The sequence below is a fragment of the Balearica regulorum genome, chromosome 30 (assembly GCF_011004875.1).
Source record: "Balearica regulorum gibbericeps isolate bBalReg1 chromosome 30, bBalReg1.pri, whole genome shotgun sequence".
Lineage (NCBI taxonomy): Eukaryota > Metazoa > Chordata > Aves > Gruiformes > Gruidae > Balearica > Balearica regulorum.
This window is the reverse complement of record NC_046213.1, coordinates 942,244-956,677: the sequence shown is the minus strand read 5'-3', so window position 1 is coordinate 956,677 and position 14,434 is coordinate 942,244. Positions and strand designations below refer to the sequence as shown.

Below are 14,434 nucleotides of genomic sequence, written 5' to 3'. Positions count from 1 at the left end.
GACCGCTGGTCCCCCTCCAACGGATGCTGCCGGTGGTGGGTCCTGCATCCAGCATCTGCACCGGGTTTTACAGCTGCCGTGCCATGCGGTGGAAGCCGCCCTCTGCAAATCAGGGCGCAAATACCTGTTTAACAGGGTATTTTCTACCCGAGGTGTTTCCAATTCTGCATTTCCCCCATTACCAAGCCTTTTAAAAACAAAAGGCAAGTGAGAAAGAGCACTGCCCGAGGGTGTCAGCCCTCCATTCAAGTCTTTCACCAGTAGCTAAGAGCCCAAATTGAGCCTTTTAAGAGGCGATTCCAAGCCGATCCTTGAAAACCTTTCGGGTTTTTTATTTCCCTTAAAGAGTTAGCAGGCCTCGGAGCAAATTCATCCTCTAGATCCTGCTCTGCTCCATCCAGCTTTAAGCAAGATTTATGTGACGGGGCGGCAGAAAACTTTCCTCGTCAGCAGAGGACACATCCAGCATCTAATGAAAGAACAGTTTCTATCCAAGCTGCTTGAAAAGCATCCAGACTCTGTTGCAAGCTCATCTTGTTTGGATCCATCTCTATTAAGTTTCCAGCAGATCTCAGCTGCTCCCATAAAAGTGGTAGTGTTTTTACCGGCGATGAATGCAGGCGATTCACATTGCCGTCCCCTTTTCGCTCCGGGTCCCTCCAACTCTGCGTCGTTCACCCCCATCGACTTTTTCTTCTGTTTGGCGGCAGGTTTTGGCTTCACCTTCGTTAAAATGAGGTTTTAATTACCTAAAAAGCAACGACGGGGCAGCCCTGGGAAGACACAAGGCTCAGCTCTTTTGTACCTGTAATATTAGCAGGCAAGAAGATCCCCAAAGGCTGTTTTGGATGCTATAAGGTCATGGAGGAGACTCCTGAGGGATCTTTCTCTCACTGTTCGTTGCTGTCAGCCTGTAACGAGCTGTCCTTTCCAATTACAGAAACCCACCGTCCGCCGCAAAGACCTGGGAACGCTTATTAATCACGCTGGCATACGTGCCGGAGCGCTCCGGAGAGCGCGCGACGTTGATGGGCAAGCCTTGCCGAACACAAACGCTTCCCCGAACAGAGCTGAGAGGTTGGATTCGGTCCTTGGCGCGAGCACGGGCTCTCGGGGCCACCTTGGCACGGCGTCCGTGCCAAGCGCTGGTGTTATTGCCATGATGGAGAATCGCTGGACGCCTTCGCCTGGCAGCATCTCACCCCCCCCACACACGTCGGGGCTGGCAGGAACATGTCGGGTTCCAACAATAAAGATGATGAGATGGAACCCAAAAAGCTGCTGAGATCCTTCCTCCACTCAACCATCCTACATAGAGGAGGGCTGGGGGGGCACCCTGAACAGCCCAGGGTGGAAAAGCAGGACTCTGGCCCCAGGATGAGCAAGAAGGGAGTGGCCACCAGCAACACTGGCTGGAAAATACAGATAAATGGAGAATATTTGCAGCCCTTACCCAGGGCTTAGAGTTAAGGCTGTGCTTGGACATCTCTGCAGGGACTATCCAGTAGAAACTGGGGAGAAACACTTTCCCCGGTTCCTCTGTCCTTAAACTAATCGTTTTTTCTACATCTTGGAGTCTTTGATGGCCAAGCCCCAGAAGTCTCTTCCCACAGATACATGCATTTTTGGGAAACAGCAAGAAAAGGAAGGATTTTGACCTTGTGTACAGCCCAAAACTATAGTAACACACCAGATAACACGGTTACAAGGAGGACAAAGCAGACGTGGTGCCACCGGGGAGGAAGGCTCATGCTCAGCTCCATGTTGCACCCTAGAGACAAACCCAAGTGGAATAAGTGCTACCAGTTCTCCTACAACAAGGACACGATGCTTCCGCAGCAAGAACTTCATGTCTTAAAACCAACTAAGTTCCCCCAAAACCACAAAACACCAGCTGGGTTGAAACCAGTGCGTCCCAATGACACAAGGACATAGAATCTCCTGGGTTGGAAGAGACCCACCAGGATTATCAAGCCCAACTCCTGATTCCAGACAGGGCAACCAAAAAGTTAAACCCTATATCCAAGAGCGTTCTCCAAACTCTTCTGGAACACCAACAGGCTTGGGGCCATGACCTCATCCCTGGGGAGCTTGTTCCAGCGCTTGACCACCCTCTCCATGAAGGAGTCCTCCTTGATGGCCAGTCTGAACTTCCCTTGATGCTGCTTTAAGCTGATCCCTCGCATCCTACTACCAGACACCCGAGAGAAGAGATCAGCACCTCCATGTCTTCCCGCCATCACAAGGAGGTTGTAGACAGCAATGAGGTCACTCCTCAGTCTCCTCTTGTCCAGGCTGACCAACCCAGGTATCCTCAGCTGCTCCTCACAAGCCCTCTACTCCTTTCACCATCTCTGTTGCCCTCCTTTGTCCACGTTCTAACATTTTTATGTCCTCCTTAGATTGTGGAGCCCCAAAGTGCCCACAGGACTCAAGGTGAGGCCACACCAATACATGGGACAACCACGTCTTTCGACCAGTTCACCACGCTGTGCCTAATGCACCCCAGGATGCAGCTGCCATGAGGGCACATGATTGACTCCCGTTGAGCTTCCCATCAACCAAAGCCCCCAGATTCCTCTCTGCAGGGCGGCACTCCAGCCTCTTGGCCTCAAATCTATATGTACATCCCAAATGAAGCCATCCCAGGTGCAGAATCTGGCATTTGTCCTTGTTCAATGTCATACAGCCGGTGACTGCACAGTGCTCTGATCTATCAAGAGCCTTCTAACCTCGAGGGAATCGAAAGCTTCTCCTGATTTAGTATCATCAGCAAACTTACTGAGCGTGCACTCAGCTCCCACATCCAGGTCATCGATAGAAACATTTAAGAGAGGAAAAACCCCTTGAGAACACCACTAGTGACTGGCCACCAGCCAGATGTTGCCCTGTTGACTATAACACTTTGAGCCTGACCCTTCAGCCAACTGTTCACGCAATGTGTTGTGTCCATGTCTAGCTGTATGCTGGACATTTTGTCCAGAAGGATACTCAAACAGTATCAAAAGTTTGCTAAAATCCCCAAAAACCACATCCACTGCCTTCCCTTTGTCCATGAGGCAGGTAACCCTGTCACAAAAGGATATTCAGTTAGGAAGACATGACCTTCATGAACCCACTCTGGCTTTGACTGATGACTGCATCATCTTTCAAGTGTTTGACAATAACTCCCAGAATAACCCTCTCCATAATTTTACCAGGCACCAAAGCAAGACCGACAGACCTATAATTACCAGCGTCATCTTTCTTGCCCTTCTTGGAAACTGGAATAACATTTGCTAGCTTCCAGTAGACTGGGACCTCTCCAGAGTCCCAAGACCCATGACAAATAACAGAAAGGTCTCAAAATAACATTGTCCAACTCTCCCAGTACCCTGGGATGAATCCCATCCGGCCAGACAGACTTAGGTGCATGCAGTTGCTGCAGCAAATCTCATAAAAGTTCAAAGTCAACTGGGAGTGGTCCTCAACCCAGTTGTGGTCCTCCAACCATGGGCTCCACAGGGTCCCATGGCCCATCACTGGTGTTAAAGACAGGGGTGAAGGCGGCATGAAATGTCTCTGCTTTATCTTCATCCCTATTTATAAAGTGACCAACATCATCAAGTAACAGACCAATGTTTTCTTTAGTCCTCCTTTTGCTGTTAACACACTTTAAAAAAAAATCCCTATTTTTTTTGTTATCCACCACAGTACCGGCCAGACACAGTGCGAACACAAGTTTCATTTTCTCAGCAGCAGCAAACTCCAGAGAAGGATTAACGTGGCCTCATGCCGAAGCATTAGCTCATTTCTGCTGGGGTTGGGAGAAGGTTACAGTATCTCCATCCCCAGCTTGACCCAGCAGCAGTGTGCTCTTGCAAAAGGGGTCATTGCCACATTCATTTATCCCTTACATGCTCCTGAATAGCTTTTATCCCCCTGATATTGAGAAAAATAAATTAGATTTAGGCCACTTGCTGAGGTTTTCCAGGTATCTGGCAGCCTGGATGGAGCAGGAGAGCAGCCTGGGCTGCAGGACAGAAGGAAGCCACCCCAAAACACCCAACACTGCAGCCACAAAACATTTACATCCCACTTGCCCCAACCAAGAACTTGGCTTTGCATGCCCAAAAAAACAAGCTTGCACCGCTACAGAAGCTTTCCTCCCCACAAATGCTCAGTGGAGAAGAAGGATTGGGCCATGTCCTACTTTGCAAGGCAGCAGGAGAATCCACGGCCGTTCCCAGTGTTGCCCCCGGCTTATTTTTAAACCGTGGCCCGGTTAGCAAGAGTGACGGCACAGGGGAGAGAGAATGCTCGGGGGGTGCTGGATTTGGGAAGTTATTTATAGACACCGAAAGACGGGCACGGCAGGTGCTCTGCAACTTGGACAACCGCTACCGAAGACAAGTGTGAAACCTTCTCCCAGCTTGCCAAGGAGGACCACCAGGCAACAGGACAGGAGCAAAGACCACCCCTCCTCGCTGCAGACCTTGCCCATTCAGAGCCACAGTTTTGGATTACCAAACACCACGCATGGCAAGAAAACACCTTGAACGCCACTCACCCTGTTCTGTTGATGGCACGTTTGAGGACCACATCATGATCCACCTTCCCACCCCATAAGAATGTCACCATGCTTGTGAGCAACCGCTCAACCCAACCCTTGTGCTGCCATCAAATCCTTATTTTGGTGCTTACCAAGACACGGGTGGAAAACTACCAACCCCCAAAGTCTTTGGGAAGAGATTCACAGCCGAGAGTTTTGTTACCCCTGCGTTAGAGGAGACGTAGCGTGGGGTTTTTTTCCATGCAACTTTAGGGTTTCCAACTGTACTCCACGTCCCAGTTCCAGCTAAGCCCTGCCTGTTGTCTTGGACTCAAGTATTCAATTATTTATTTGCTAGGCAACAACATGACATCTTTCCTGGCACCGTTCACATGCTAAGAGGCTGACGAAGCGGTAATTAGTGAGGAAGGTTACTGGGACTGTGAGCTCAACCTCCCGGTTAAGAGACGTTGAAAGCCAACAGCTTAAACTCAGCCCAACACCAGCAAGGAAGGAGACAACATTGGAAAACAGCCATGACTTCAGGGGAAGCCCCTCGCCCATGCAAGAAACCTCGTAAAAGGCCACTGGATGTAGGAACTGAAGACCGTCCCGAAGAGTTAAGGCATGATTAGCAAGAGCTGCACACTCCGTTGGGTGTCTGGTCTCATGACTTGCATATCTTTTCTGGATGGAGTTCAAAGGCGGGCAATAAAAAAAAAAAAAACAAATGGCCTGGCAGTTGGCAAACACACCTTAGGTCTGGCTACACGTGAGCTGCTCCACTTCAGAAAAAGGTTTAGATGCACCTGGAGCTCTCTGCTCAACCCAAGATCAAACCAAAGCGTGATTTCCTACACTGGAGCACTTCACATGGGGACTCAACTTGGAAGAACATGTTTTCCCCCCAAAACATTCCTAAAACTCATTCCGATGCTTCACAATTAAAACTAGGATAGCGCCACAAGGTCTCATCACCCCACCAAAGCCCAGATCTAGGACAAACCTTGGCATTGCAAGGGCTGAGTGTACTTTGGTCTCCAATTTTATTTCCCAGGCTCCTGTAGACCAACTGCTCCAGCTCCTTGCTCCTGCCTCTCATCTGCAAGTCCCAACCCCAAGAAGGGTCATCCAGATGCTCTTTGCAACAACAAGGATCAGGAAGCATCTCGAGACCCTCACACACATCCTCCATGACCAAGAATTTAAGACTTCATTAAAGGAGAGTTTAAGGATTGGGCTTGTAAACTATGTGAACATCGATCAGAGGAATTTAAGGAACAATTTCTTGGAGTTTTTTGGTGTCTCCCTGGGCACGTGGTTGTACAATCACTGGCTGGGGCAGCTCAGACCAAGACGGACACACAGACTCAACCAACAGTTCAGCGACAGCAGAAAATGGCTCTTCAGAAACCGCCGTTTAAGAGACCAACACTCCCCTCGTGGAAGCCCCAAACGCCGCTTCCCTTCTCCATCTCTTTGTTCGAAGCTGTTGGCAGCCGACACAAAACAAGCCCGACCCTGGTGACCTGCTTGGGCACAGGAGGACACCACCAAGAGCAAAGCAAGAGACGTTCCTTCAGCTGCGGTGCAACGATGTTAAACCGTTATTTTGCGCAATTTCCGGACACAAGCTCTCCATCTCGGGCACGTGCAAGATCCTTTACCTTCCCCGCGTTGAACTCCGGCCACCAAATGCCACCACTTTAGCACATCTCCAGCCAACCCACGCCCCTACAGGGTTAATTTGTGCTCGATCGCCAGTTCCCAGTGTTACAAATCACATGTCCTAAAACCATCTCCCTTTCTCCATCCGCTCCCAGTGTGGCTCTGGGCGGGTGCCCCTCCGGGTGCAGACGCTTTTCAATATTTTAACGCAAAACTGCAAACGGACCACGCGCATCCACCCAACGTCATCCAGATCAAAGCAATGCAATATCGTCTTATATATCACCACGCTCAAAGGTGCCAGCGCGATCTCTGGAGCGCGGCTGTGCTATAGCAACGCATGCTTCAAAAATGGCAATTATTGGGTATTTTTTTTTTTTTTAGTGGCAGATCTGTTTGGATCAGCTCTGCAGCATGCAAGTCCTGGAGGAGCTTTGCCAAGCCCTGATGGGCAGGTCCGTGTCACGGTGAGGAGCACAGCCATGCCCCGGCGCCACCCAAAACCCAACACCCCAATTTGGGACCATCTCCTGGCTCCATCCAACACCCAACACCCCAATTCGGGGCCATGCAAAGCAACCAGTAAACATTTACTATTTGCAGCAATATTTGATGCCTGCCACCCAATTTTAGCAGCGCACGCGGCCCTTTGCAACATCTTGCACTCACAAACTACCTCGTACGTGTCCATCTCCGATTCCTTGTTGCACAAACCAGGAACAAAACCGCACCATACAGCTTAAATCCAGATTTTCCAGTGCCCAGCGTCCGAAGGGCTCGATCCAGCACGAGCTGGAGCCTGAGCCCAGCGCTCAGCCACGTGCTGCAGATCCAGCTCGGGCATCGCTGGACCCCAAAATCCATCCGCCACCAGGATTTATTGATTTCTACCATACAGCCAAGCTGCCACTTGTGCTTTTTCAGCCGCTTCCTCCTTATCTCCATCTGCTCCACGGCGGTTTGGTTATTTAAGCGCCACACAGACTTTGCTCTTCCGAGCAAAGAAAAACCACCTTTGCCCTCTTCCGTGCTCCCATCCCCTCCAAAAGGATACTCGGGACTTTTGGAGGAAGGAAGCAGATTCGGAGAGTCGTTCAGCCTTTATCCACCACCTCCCGTGTCCCCACAGTGAGGATGGGCACGTTTTGGGGGTGAAAGCCATCCCCCAGAGAAGTTCTGGGGTGGGTGGGGAGCTAGATAACGTGGTGACGCGGATCGGAGGCACAGCGATTTGTCGCCAGTGCCACCAACCCTAAAATGACCCAAATTCAGGCAATTTCAATCCTAGTGGTTCACTTGTCCCATGAGATTCCCGTGGCACCTTATGCTCAGCCTGGAGACTAGCTCCAGTTTAGCAGGAGGCCCCTAGAAAAGCCCCTGCAGCATCTAACGAGCTTTGCTTTAACAATGACAGAGGTGACAATATCTCAGAGGCCAGGACTGAAGACATCTATGATGACGCACTCCGTAAGCGTGCAAGAACAGATGCCGCAGAGCTCCCACAATCCCCAATCCCACTGGATTTCTCCCCATTTTACAAGGGCAGCCAAGCGCACAGCCAGGATCCCTCCCTCCATGGCAGCGGGATTTTGCTGGGGTTGCAAGGGGAAACTGAGTCACAGGTTGAGCTCTGCAGCTTGAGATTATCTCTTTTTATGATAATTTAAGCCAGATATCACCCTCCAGGCAGCGGAACCCCAAAACCAGGCTCTTCTCAGCACCACGGAATGGGTGAGCATCACTATTCCCCAGGGGCAGTTAAAACCCAAATTACTGCCAACCCAAGGACAAGTTGTCCCCAAACCACTCCAGGCCATAGACACGGATGGGGACAACTTCTAACGCATGCAGTACCGGCAACCATTACACCCCTGTGGCTGATTTATGCCATTTAGTTACTTTTTAAGAGCATATTTGGGTGGGGGGGAAAAAAAAAAATCCCTACAACCTACAGCCCCATGGGACCAGCGAGTGCTGAGCTGTTGGGACAAGCCGGCACCTTTCCCTGGGGTCGTTCCCTGCGTGGGCAGTGGGTGCCGAGCCCACCTCCGCCCCGGGAACGCCGCATCCTGCCCCTCAATTTCCCCAACAGAGATGGGAACGGAGGCAAACACGGCTCCAAGCATCCTTCCCCAGGCTCTTGTGTGTGACTCTGGGCTCAAGTGGGCTCTTGAGTTTCATTCCAGCAAGGAAAAAAAAAAAAAAATATATATATATATATAAAAAAAAAAATAATCGGATTGTGCACATGGATGGTGGAGAAGGGAGGGGATCTCCAAGTGTTGGGATCAGCCTTTCCTGGGAGCGATCTCAACTTCAAGAGCTCCTTAATGGGGCTTGGAGGGATGAATCAAAAGAGGCTCTTGGCCCGTGACAGCGGTTCTTGCAAGTCAAGACTGGAGGGGGAAGGGGAGAGGGGACACAGAAGAAGGGATTAAAAAGAAAGGAGAAGGGGGGGGAAAATAAGATAGGTGGAGAAACAAAAGGGACATGGAGGTGGGACAAAGGCTGAGCCTCAGCCCCTGCCACATGCAGTCCATCTTGGGTATTGTCCTTGCTGTCAGACCTGTATAAATTAAAACCCCGGCGCCGTGAACGCCTCCGCTACCTCCCTTCCGCGGCATCGTTCTCTTCCCGAATGGGGCAGAAGGAAAAAAAAAAAAAAAATCAAACAAACAAAAAAAGAGTCTCTACAAACTTCATGATCTCTGGCTTCCCAAGCAGCCACGCTGAGAAAGCCTGAGCATCCTTTGGGGAGCTCAAAGGGGTGATTCCCCCCCCCCAAAGTTGGGAGGGTTTTTTGGGGGGAAATTGCTTCTGCTAGAAACCCCCTGCCAAGAGGACAAGGCGGTGGAGGGTGCTGTGCGGTGTCGAACAAGCCCGTGGGCTCTGGTTCTCCGCCAGTCCTTTCATATCACCTCCCAAAAAAAGACACGGTGGATTTATTTAGTTGCCTGGATCCTAAAAAAAAAAACCCTAAAAAACCACCCTGCTTCTTTCCACGCCCCCCTTGCAGAGTTAGAAACGGCTCAGATCTAAACCGAGAGCGGCTTCCCTGCAATCGCAATCAAAATAACCATAAAAAAAACCCTCTAAATTGGGAATAAACGATGCTGCGGTGAGGTTTCACCGCCTGCAGCGCAGGAAAACCCTGGGGTGCCCATCACGGGTGGGCAGCGGGTCATTAAAGCTATTTGGGATGAAAACGCTCCTTTTTAGCTAAAGCACATGAGCTGTTTGTACCTGAACTGGGCATTTTCCCCAGTTGTCCCAGTTTGGCACATGGCCTGCATCGGTTCGGACTTACAATGGATAAAACTGGCAATTCAACACATTATAAGGCATAAAAGAGAAGATTTGGTTAAATCAAACCATATCTGGCAACTCCAGTGCCAGGAACGGCAGATTTTGGGTCGATAATCTCACGCCTGGACCGCAAACGCTGTTTCCTCTCTTCTACTGTTCTCGTATTAAATCAACGCATGTTTTGCCTTGATTAATTCGGCTAATTAACACGGCAGCTCCTGGACGGAGGGCACTGGTGGGGACGTGAGCCTGTGGCACTGACGTGCTGTAGGGCTTTGCCATCCACAGAGCACGGCGAGCCCGTGTTGGGGACCTCGTGGCACGGCACGACACCGTGGGGACCGTAGTGACACCTCAGACTGTGACCGCATCCCTAGAGCGGGACGTCCCCAAATCAGGGACCACAGTGACACCCCACACTGCCACAGCATCCCCAGAGCGGGACGTCCCCAAATCAGGGACCACAGTGACACCCCACACTGCCACAGCATCCCCAGAGCGGGACGTCCCCAAATCAGGGACCGTAGTGACACCCCACGCTGCCACAGCATCCCCAGAGCGGGATGTCCCTGTACTGGGGTCCTTGTGACACCCCACAGTGTCACAACATCCCCAGAGCAGGACGTCCCCACATCGGGAACCTCGTGGCACCGTCCCCAAGCGCAGGGAGGAGCCGGGTGCCGTCTCCTCCCACACGTGCAGCCGAAAACACAACCCCAAGCCACCTCCTTGGCCACCAAATCCCCCTCCAAACCCCCCTCCCTCCCCCACGTGTCAGCAGGACCCCTCACCTCCGGTGAAACCTCCGACCTTCCGCTCCATCGGCGGTGACCGGGGCAGGGGAACCAAGGTGACCAGCTCCTCCCTGGGCAGCCCCAAACCAACGCGATGCCGCGAGCGGTGCAAGGGAGGAAGAATGGAGCGGGGGGGGGGGGGGGGAGAAGCTCAAATGTGTTGACGGGCCACCACCACCACCGACCGCAGCTCCAACCGCCTTGCCGATCCCCGCGGTGATACAGGGAGGAAAATCCCCCCTGGCCATGGGTTGATAAGGGTGCAGGTGATTCAGGAAACAGGAGGGAACCACCGCCTGGAGATATTCGAACCCCAGGGCACAGCCGCCTCGCTGGGTCCCGTGGGGAAGCAGCACCCCCCTTTCACCCCGGGGAGGACGGGGACGAGCCCCAAAATATGAAGGGGGCAAAGACTGGAGCATCCCCGGCCCCGTTGCTGCTGTCCGCAACAACGAATTACCCAAACCGCTTCTAAAAGAGCCCGTGTGTGGCGCAGCACCCCAAAAAAATCCCAGTGAGTAGCCCGAAACACCCTCCCAAAGAGCAAAGAGGGGAGATGAGGCCACTGAAAAGCCACCAGAAGGGTCCCTGTGGAATGTGGCACCCAGCCCCCATCACTCACGGTGCCTCCAGCCGAAAATGGGGTGACGGTTTGAGTACCACAACCAGGGGTGGGAAATCCCCGGCAGCAGCTCCTTCCCCCTCCCCGCGCCGGCTCAAAGCTCAGTCGGGCAGAACGGAGCAGCTGCCCGAGCCGCCACGGCGCTCGCTCCTCCGCTAACGAGCCGGCCGCCGCTCGCTTGCCACAATCGTCGGCACCGGGGCGAGCGGCGACATGGGGTTTATTCCTCCATCTCCTCTCTTGCATCCGCCGTCCTTTGTGGGTCGCGCTGCCCATCCGGCACCGACTCGACACTCTCGGCAGAGATGATGGAGTGATGCTCCACGCCAAGGGCGCCCCAAAAAACCACCCTTATCGGGGGGAACATCTCTCCCGGCGATCGCTTGCTGACCTCTCGGCAGCAACGTGGCTCTGAAAACCTACCAGCAGCTGCCAAACCACCTCCGGCTCACGGTCGCCGGTGCTCAGCAGATGCTAGGATAATTTGGCCATGATGTGGCTGTTGGAGGCATCAAAAAGAGCCCCAAAACCTTGAGTTTCATGGAACCACAACCATTCACGCAGGGTTTTCCCACCCCACGGACCCTTAGACCGGTCTGCCGGTGTTGGGGATTAAAACAGTTTACTGATAGAATATTAGAATTAATTGGGCGATCGTTTAAAATTAGGTTGGATTGAAATTCGAGTGGCTTTGCTTGGCATGAGTGACTGGAGAGCAGATGCCTTGGGCCACAAACTGTAACTGAACTTTAGTTGAACCTTTGCTTGGTGGAAAAGGAGAAGTACTGGAGTCTTGCACAACGAGATAAACTGGACCAAACCCATAATTCAAGGGAAAGACCTTCAAAGAAAGAGAGAAACCGTTCCATCTCAAGTCAACCGAAGACAGACAAGACCCAAGCACGGATAAGACGGGAGGATGGTGAAACTGCTTGAGTAGATAAAACTCAAAAGACGTGACTCCAATCATCGTAGAGGAAAAGCGGCTATTAAACAGAAAAAATCCATGCGTGTCACGTCGACAAGCACGTGAACACCTTGCGTAGCAGACGTGAAGGTATAAAAGGCGCGGGGAAAATAACCGAGGGTGTCTCTCTTCGGAGATACCTGGCTCGACCTGAAATAAAGTGACTCAGTGGCAGAACTGAGGGTCCGAACTCTTCTTTAGAGCCGGAGGTCAAGCTTGGCTCTGGCCGCACCTAGACTCTGATCTGAGGAGGAGTTTGGCAAGCGAGGAGGTCCAGCCTGAGCGTCACGACTCGGTCAGAGGGTCTTCTGGGACTCTTCTCTAACAGGCAACTCTTGGCCTCCGTTTTGGGGCATTTCACCTTGTTTTTTCCAGCTGAGAAACTCGTCAGGGGCTCGCCCAATCCCTCCAGTTGCATCCCCTTAAGTCCGTCCATGAGCAGGGCTGGAGCTCGGTCCACCCAAAGCATCACAGGACCCCAGCTGAGCCCCACCACCCATCCAGAGCCAGGCTGGACAACCAGCCCAGGACATTCCCCATCTCCCAACACAGCCCTCGCTATTTTTTGGGCACCGACTCCCTTTAAACGTCATCTTTAAACACACACGTCCATCCCCTGGAGCTAATTTTCCACCCATTGACCACAGTGAAGGAACCAAGAGGTGAAAAGCTTCCCAGACGCAACAGGGTCCTTCCCCATCCACCCCATGGTGGTTAAATAAGAGCAGGACTCACCAAGCAGGTCACCTGAACCAGGAGATAAGGTTTTAAGTCAACCGATGTTTGCGGAGATGGAAAACTCGTTACAGGGAAGCAGCGTTGAGGAGGAATTACAGCTGGCGACTCCATTGCTGTTACCACTTCCAGATGGGGAAGAAGCCACCCTCAAGCCAGAGGACAAGTAACACAGCAAGTCACCAGCCAGTGGTGGGATCCGTGGCCACCACCCACCTTGTTTCCCAGCAAGGACATGGCCACGGGGAAGGACGGGAGCCCCTCAAGGGTCTGTACTGGGATCAATACTATTTAATATCTCCATCAACAACATGGATAGTGGGATTGAGGGCACCCTCAGCAAGTTTGTGGGTGACACCAAACCCAGTTGATACCTTGAGGGAAGGGATGTGATCCAGAAGGACCTTGACAGGCCAATGTGACTTCTTGATGGGCCAACAAGTGGGCCAACATGAACCTCATGAAGTTTAACGAGGCCAAAGGCAAGGTCCTGCACCTGGGTCGGGGCAATCCCCAGTATCACAAACTGGGGGATTAAGAGCAGCCCCATGGAGAAGGACCTGTTGGAGCAGGTCCAGAGGAGGCCATGAAGATGATCCAAGAGCTGGAGCACCTCTCCTATGAAGACAGGCTGAGCAAGTTAGGGTTGTCCAGCCTGGAGAAATGAAGGTTCTGGGGAGACCTTCTTGTGGCCCTTCCATCTATAAAAAGGGCTTACAAGAAAGATGGGGAAAGATGTTTTACCAAGACCTGTAGGACAAAGGGCAACGGTTTTAAACTGGAAGAGAGTAGATTTAGATTGGACCTAAGGAAGAAATGTTTTATGATGAAGGTGGTGAGACACCTGACCAGGTTGTCCAGAGAAGTTGTGGATGCCCCATCACTGAAAGTGTCCAAGATTAGGTTGGATGGAGCTTGAAGCAATCGCATCTAGCGGAAGATGTCCCTGCCCACAGCAGAGGGTTGGACTGGATGATCTCTGAAAGTCCCTTCCAACTCAAACCCAATGAAAACCTCCTTGCTCATCCAAGAGCCCTTGGAGGAGAATTTCTCCAGAGCTGAGCCATGAACGGACCTCACAGGGATGACAAGATCCCCCACCCACAACATCCCCTAGAAGAGCACCCAGCACACACAGCGGGGGTTAACAACGCCCAAAATATCTCAGTGTAGCTCCGTGCCGGCACCAGGGGCCAACCAGTCCTTGGCTGGAGCTCCTCATCCCCCGTCACCTGCACAGCACCGGTGGCACGGCTTCCCCAGCACCGAGCGGTGGGGCAGAGGACAATGTCTTCGCCCTGCAAGCTGGAGGAGCGCTTCCCTTTTGAGAAGAGAGGAATTCGGCAAGGCCAGGCACGAGCAGCGCAGTTTCGCTTGGCGCGGCCGGCAACACCGAGAACACACGGGTCGCGGTGGAGCATGACCGTCTTGCATGGGGACAAGCGAGGTGTGCCCGTTTGGGGACACCTTCAGTTTGGGGTGCCAACGCTGTGCCAGGAGGCATGAGGGGTCTCCAAAAAGCCACTGGCTTGATGCACCACAGGGTTTTGTGCCCATGTGCAGTGCTGAAACTGGGTGGCGGCACAACGACACGGAGACGCTGGCCCGGCATTCGCACCCTCACTTCTCCTTCCATCAAATCCAAGCGTTTCTCACCGTCCCGCGGTTCCCGTTTCACCGCAAAATGCTGGGAGCTGAGGAACACCTCCAACACCAAGACAGCAAACGTCTGCTGCAAACCACGACGGCGCAACCATCAGGCAAACCGACCAAATCAACTCGAGCATCGCCAGCCACGTACGAAGCATGCA

The 14,434-nt window shown here is 52.4% G+C and overlaps 1 protein-coding gene across 3 annotated transcripts in view; it reads right to left on the bottom strand.

Annotated features, from left to right (window-relative positions):
* Positions 1 to 14,434, bottom strand: part of WIZ (WIZ zinc finger) — a 54,836-nt gene that overhangs the window by 34,352 nt on the left and 6,050 nt on the right. The gene's annotated exons all lie outside the window — the stretch shown is intronic.